The 7,127-nt window shown below is 49.7% G+C and overlaps 1 non-coding gene across 1 annotated transcript; it reads right to left on the bottom strand.

Annotated features, from left to right (window-relative positions):
• Positions 1-5,131: 5,131 nt before the first annotated feature.
• On the bottom strand, positions 5,132-5,203 carry TRNAG-GCC (transfer RNA glycine (anticodon GCC)). The gene has a single exon. It is a non-coding gene; the product is annotated as a tRNA-Gly (tRNA).
• Positions 5,204-7,127: the final 1,924 nt, after the last annotated feature.

Raw genomic sequence — 7,127 nt, 5'->3', positions numbered from 1 at the left:
CTGAAAGCTAAATACAAACTTTACCACAGGAAGAGAGAGGGAAGAACATAAGGGAGTGAACTGTATGGGTTTTCCATACACGTAGATCTCCTGTACACATAAAGAACCAGCACACTGAATAACCTCATAATGCTGAGTGATGTCTTACAGTGCTTTATAAAATAAGTCCAGATCATGCTGCAATGATCAATAGCCAGTGGGAACAGAGATTAATTCCTTCTGGAGATCTTTGCTGCCTCCCCGACATTCTCTGGGATAGATCCGGGTGTGAGAGCAGCTTCCAACCATGGGACTTCCTCTATCCAAGTGCTGTGAAGTGAGGGGACAGAAAGACCTATTTGCTCTTCAGGGAAGCTCGTGCTCTGATTTCTGTACCTACCCTCCCAAGTCAGGTCAGCCCCAACTCATGGATCTGTGATGATTTGGCTCCATTTGGCCTATGCATTTTTTGCTGGTTACTATTAAAATCCTCCCACCCCCCAAAAAAATGATTTCTCCTGGTGTCATCTTTTCTGCAGCTGGCTGCTTCCTCTTGGTGTCACAYACAGAAGAATCCCATGGCTGCTGCTGAAAACCCCTTTCCTTTCCCATTTTTAAAGATCTTTTCTGAAAGCAGTCGCTTGGATCTTGTTGGTGGGGATTAAGACTTGGAATGGCCCTGCACAAATGTTGGTTTTATTGCAGGCTGTGCTTGATAGCTGCCCTACTTGCAACCCAGAGGTGCATCACAGGACAGCTTCTGCAGCCAGCTCCAGGACAGCTGAGCTGAGGGGAAGAAGCCACCTCTGTTTCTTTGCTGTATGGTGAAACAAAGGAAAGAAAGGAAAGAAAAGGCCGTGATTCACTTAGGCAGGGGGATCCTCTGCTTGGAGGAAACAGGTTAGCAAACTTTTCCATCCAAATCTCCACTGTCCTCTTTCATGCATTTCTAGGTGGAGGGTCCCAGGCCAGTGGCTAGACCAGGTCTCACACTAATTCCCAGACTCAGAGTTGAGTCTCTGCCTACCTCCCCAGCCCTGGCTAGCACAGCTGGGAGGACAGCAGATATTTCTCAACATGCTGTTCTCTACCTAACTGCAAATCTACTTTGGGAGAGGTTTGGGATGCTGAGGTTGTTGTGTTTCTCTTCTTTTTCTGGGGAGGAGTAAAGACCTTCAGYTTCCAGGTTCCCAGACCAGAATTTTCAGACATAATAGGTGTACATAATTAGATGTAGAAACCAGCCACAATGTAAGTTACCTTTTTCCTTTCAAGCATCCTATCTCTACCTGTGAGTGCTTTGCTAACTATTTTTGTAGCAGCTAGTGTGTCACCTGGCTAGAATACAGGGCCAGGATCAGGAAATCATCGATCCAGTCCCAGCTTTCCTGCTCACAAACCTCTTTTTGCCACAGGATTTAGCTGGATTTAGAGAGAGCTGGCAGGACAGTAGTACCAGCAGAGCTCCTCAGAGCAAACCCTTCCAGGGAAAAGGTGGTTTATATTGACACAACTGTGTTTTTACCAGCCTAGTTTAAAACAGCTTTCTGAACAGAATGAAATTCAGAGGACTTCCTTGCTGGATAACCTTGTCAGACTATGGCCTCTGCTAGCTGGGGAGGGAGGGAGCAAACAGAGTTCATACTCCCAAGTTCATACATCCAAGAAATGTAGCTGTGCAGGAAAACTTGTGCAGCATAAACTTAGCTTCAGTTCATCAGTGTATGAAAAGACATTTCCTGGATGTCTTGAGGTCCTTGGGCTGAAAATGTGTAACAAGGGCAAAGCACTGCTAGTGGATAAAGCAATACTGACTTCAAACCCACCTCTCACTACTTTACGGTTCTCCACATCTTTGAAAGAATGTATCAAAGCAGGAGAAACGATTAAACAAAATGCAGACCCCCACCCCCCACCCAGCAGTTAAGGAGAGGGGGTTTCAGAGAAATCTAGGAGCTTTGAACACCAGAATCTGTTAAGGATAAAGACAAACCATTAAAATGCACTAGAGCTTTCCCACTAAAGCGAAGGCATTGGGAGCWGGAGATTAATAGGTCGCCAGCTGTGCGAGCGTGATAAGGCAAGCAAGGCCCYAGACGCCTTCAGTCGCGAGTGGATTGAGACCCCAGCAGGGACACTTGGCAAAGCAGCGCAGAAGCCACACGGGGAAAATGCGCTGGGCACCCTGGGCAAACACTCCCTGGCGCTGGCTTGCGGCAGCAGAAACAGCTCTGTAAAAGAGGCAGCAAAATATTTGCCCCAGAAGAGGAGGAAAAGGTCCAAAAGATTTTTAGGGGCTGTAAGTATGCATTTTAAAACATTGCTGTTGTCCTCAGAAACTTATCATTGAAAATGAACAGGCAAAATCAGCCGACTTCTCCCTAAAGGCTGGTTGGTTGTTCGCTTCACTTGATTTCACACCGCTGTGCTGGCAGGAACGCTGCCTGCCGGTACTGCTGCCTTCCAGAGGCAGCCAGGAACGTACAAAACAGCCCAAAACACGGCTGTGATAATTACCCCATCTAGGCTGATTTAGTACCAAGTAGGACTCCAGGGAGAGRCAGAATGCAGAAGTCTGGGGCTTTCTGCAAGGTGATGTTCCCTCCCTTTCCCAGAACTCCTGCTCCTTGGGAAAGCAGCCTGTCCCAATTACTTCCCTCGGCTTTTGCTTTGCTTCCCAGATTTATTGTCTTCATTAAGGCTAATTAATGGAGCAGTGGGTGAGGCACACATTTCTTGGATGGACTTTTTTTGTTCCTGGTAGTTTTCATTGTGCTGGGTTTTTGTTGTTGTTGTTGTTGTTATTTTGGAGGGGGTGCTTCTAAACTGTTTTGGTGATGGAAGAAAAAAATCTTTCCTATCAGAGGCAGTGCAGATAAGACTCATCAAGGACAATAATAATTAGAGAAAGGTCATAAGCAGGTTCCACCTCCTTGCTGGGGTCTAATCTTGCAGCTCCACCCTGGGTGTGATGGGTCCTCACTGTGCCTCAGCCGGGAGTGTCCTGGAGCCAGCAGAGGTGCAAATATTCCCACCAYGCAGGAGGTGGGCAGGTGTGAGCAAGAGGTGAGAAGAGGAGAACAAAAGGCTGAGATAAATGCAGCTGAAGGCTCAGAGCCTGGATCTGGCCAGCCAACACACCCCACGCTTCACCCCCAAGTCCTGCAGGGCCTCAGGGTGGCTGCTGACCTGAGCAAGGCACCATGCCCAGCTGTGGGCTCAGCCGCATCCTGGCCACATGCCACACCGCCAGCGCTGGCGAGGCACCACAGCTCCCCATGTCCTTGTCGTCTGCAGTAAACCCACACAGGGGATGGGCAAGCCTCTAGAGGGCTTTTAAAAATGGATCTGGGCAATTGCTGTGGAAAACCCATGGGAATTCTATTAAAAAGTCCCAATCGTGACTTTTCAGATATCAAAATACCAATACTGCTTATCACAGAATCCCAGAATGGTTGAGGTTGGAAGGGACCTCTGGAGATCATCTAGTCCAACCTCTCTGCTCAGCAAGGTCACCTAGACCATGATAGACCATGATAGGGTTGCACCCAGGCAGGCTTTGAATATCTCCAGAGAAGGAGACTCCACAACGTCTCCGGGCAACCTGTGCCAGTGCTCTGTCACTCTCACAGGGAAGAGAGGAAATAAGTTCTTCCTCATATTCAGGTGGCAGTTTGTGCCCATTTCCTCTTGTCCTGTCACATGGCACCACTGGAAAGAGTCCAGCTGCATCCCCTTGACACTCTCCCATAAGGTACTTACAAACACTGATAAGATCCCCTCTCAGTCTCCTCTTCCCCAGGCTGAAGAGGCCCAGCTCTCGCAGYCGTTCCTCACAGGGCAGGTGCTCCAGCCCTCTGATCATCTTTGTAGCCCTACGCTGGACTCTCCCCAGTAGCTCCATGTCTCTCTTGTCCTGGGGAGCCCAGAACTGGACACAGGACTCKAGATGAGGCCTCCCCAGGGCTGAGCAGAGGGGCAGGATCACCTCCCTCCACCTGCTGGCAACACTCTTCCCAATGCACCCCAGGAGACCATTGGCCTTCCTGGCCACAAGGGCACATTGCTGGCTCATGGTCAACTTGTCATCCAYCAGCACTCCCAGGTCCTTCTCTGCAGAGCTGCTCTCCAGAAGGTCAGTCCCCAGCTTGTACTGGTGCCTGGGGTTATTCCTCCCTAGGTGCAGGACTCTGCACTTGCCCTTGTTGAACCTCAGGAGGTTCCTCTCCACCCAGCTCTCCAGCCTGTCCAGCTCTCTCTGAATGGCAGCACAGCCCTCAGCTGTATCAGCCACTCCTCCCAGCTTGGTATCATCAGCAAACTTGCTTAGGAGGCACTCTGTCCCCTCATCCAGGTCAYTGATGAAGAAGTTGAACAGGATGGGACCCAGTACTGAGCCCTGGGGGACGCCACTAGCCACAGGCCTCCAACTAGACTCCATGCCACTGACGACGACCCTCTGAGCTCTGCCTTTCAGCCAGTTCTCAATCCACCTCACTCTCCACTCGTCTAACCCACACTTCCTGAGCTTATCTGAGAGGATGTTATGGGAGACAGTGTCAAATTCCTTGCTGAAGTCAAGGTACACAACGTCCACTGTTCTTCCCTCATCTACCCAGCCAGTCGTTCTATCACAGAAGGCTATCAGATTGGTTAAGCAGGATTTCTCCTTGGTGAATCCATGCTGCCTACTCCTGATCRCCTTCTTTTCCTCCATATGTCTGGAGATGACATCCAGAACGAGCTGTTCCATCACCTTTCCAGGGATGGGGGTGAGGCTGACCGGCCTATAGTTGCCTGRGTCCTCCTTCTTGMCCTTCTTGAAGGCTGGAGTGACATTGGCTTCCTTCCAGTCCTCAGGCAYCTCTCCAGTTCTCCACAACCTCTCAAAGATGATGGAGAGTGGCCTAGCAACAACATCTGCCGGCTCYCTCAGTATCCGTGGGTGCATCCCATCCGGGCCCACGGATTTGTGGATATCTCTAACCCTATTCTCTTCAACCAAAGGAAAGTCTTCCTTTCTTCAGAGTTTCTCCCTTGTCTCCAGGCTACAGGATTCMTGAGGGCTGCCCTTAGCAGTGCAGACTGAAGCAAAGAAGGCATTYAGTAACTCTGCCTTCTCTGTATCCTCYGTCACCAGGGCTAAAGCTGCTGCATTAGACTGGGAATCGAACCCAGGCCTGCCGCGTGGCAGGCAAGAATTCTACCACTGAACCACCAATGCCAGCATGTCAAAATTACAAAATGTAATTGTAGATAAGTGCATTTCTGCATGAAACTCTTGGATAAAGCCTTAGTTTAAAAATGTGGATTCTCTCTGTTTGCTGTCACTGACATTGTGGTGATGAGCATGATAGAAGAGCAGAGCCAGTTAATGCAGACATGGAGACACTGAGCAGAGAAGAATCATGATGCTGATCTGCTTTTTATTTACAAATTACACGTGTACATTTAAAATGTGGACTCAAGAGTCTCTAGTAAGGCAATAGTGTACAACGCGGAGGACACAGGTTCCCGTGTAAGCCCATGAAAGTCCCTAAGAGTCATGTGAGATGCGAGCCTGACCCTGTCCCCAAGGCCAGACTTGCCCACCCCAGGGTCCATTTGCTGAGCCTAAGGTCCACTGCTGTGCTTAACCATCCCCACAGCAGCTATTTCTTGATCCTCCAGAAGAGGAGAGCTGCACACAGCCTGCCTGCTGGGAACAACCCACGCCAGCTCCCGAAACATGCCTGGGCACTGGCAGCGAGAATATTTGTTGATCTGGGACAAAACCATGAAAGGACAACACAAAGCATTAGTACTGGCAAGAGCTTGGGCCTGTGCCCTGCCTCTGTTTTGTTTATTCATGTGCTACTATTATCTATAGGCTTATAGATAGGGAGCCTGTGCTTAAGGTCCATAAAGCACCTGTGAGGAAAAAATCCAAAGCATTTCATCTGCTTTTATAAAAAGCATCCCCTACATCCAGCCGCAACGTCCTCCCCGGCGCTGCTGCGGCTGTGCTCCGCGGTGGGTGGGCAGCTGGGGAGCCCTCACCGCCCTGCGTTTCTCCKGACCGGTAGTGTCTCACCGTTCCCCCCGGGCCGCCTGCTGCATCTGCCTGCTGGTTGCCACGTTACTCACTTTTCAAAGCACAACTAGTTTTTGTACAGTGCTTGCCCAGTGAGTGCCGGCTGTCGTGCATCACTGCCATCCGAGCAGATGCGGCTGCTAATAAGAATAATAATATGACCTGGTTTAAGACCGGTCTGCCTCGCAGGAATATAATGATCCCAGTGGCCAACTTGCCAAAGGGAACAAAGAAATGATTATAGGTTCGAGGGAAAAAAAATGAAAAGAAAACTAAAATGAAACAAAGAACCATTGACAAGAGGCACAAATTAGTTGGGTCTTAAGTGTCGTTCTCCATCTGATAAAACAAAAATGTCCAGAGCAACGATTAAGAAAAAGGCCTGACGGATGAAATATCACTGCTCAGCCCAAGGTAGTGGCTATACAGAGAGCTCTTGTTTTGTGCTTTAGGTTATCTTAGTTCTGTGTTAATGCAGAGCTGGTTGCATGCTTAAGTGTGTGCAATGCAGTTTTAGGAGATGGCTTTTGCCTAGCATATGCCCCAGGAAGACGGAGGAGAAGCAAAATAACGAAGTGAGTGCAGAGGAAGTGGTAACGTATCTGTGAAATACAGCTAGGAATGAGATCTTGAAAAGGACTCAGAGCTGGAGGTACTCCATGGTGCAAAGGTAGCGAAAGTAGCACTGGACAAAACCARTGAAACAGGAAAGGCAAGCCATGGAGCATGCCGTTCTGGGGCTGCTCCAGGTGCCCAGGTCGTGGCTGACTCACGAGCCACCGGCACAGAGCAAACRGGTGGACAGCCTCCGTGAAAGGACCGTACGAGCAGCGGGCGCAGCTAGAGGGGTGCCGTACGCAGCCCGGCTGGGCCTGCGCGTCTGTCTCGCCCCATTGCAGGAACAGGATCCATCTGATCCAGAGCAGAGAACCAGGGGCATCACCGAACAGCCTTTACGTGGTAAAAGCCACACCAGAGAGAAAGGGAARGGCCTGTTCTCTGCAGCACATGGAGGAGAATAGGACAAGAAACAATGAGCTCATATTGCAGCAAGGAAAGTTCAAGATAGATATCA

The sequence above is a fragment of the Rhea americana genome, unplaced genomic scaffold (assembly GCF_003343005.1).
Source record: "Rhea americana isolate MKP2758 unplaced genomic scaffold, rheAme1 scaffold_43, whole genome shotgun sequence".
In the NCBI taxonomy this organism is placed as follows: Eukaryota; Metazoa; Chordata; class Aves; order Rheiformes; family Rheidae; genus Rhea; species Rhea americana.
The sequence above is the reverse complement of the archived record's forward strand: the minus strand, read 5'-3'. Positions and strand labels throughout refer to the sequence as shown.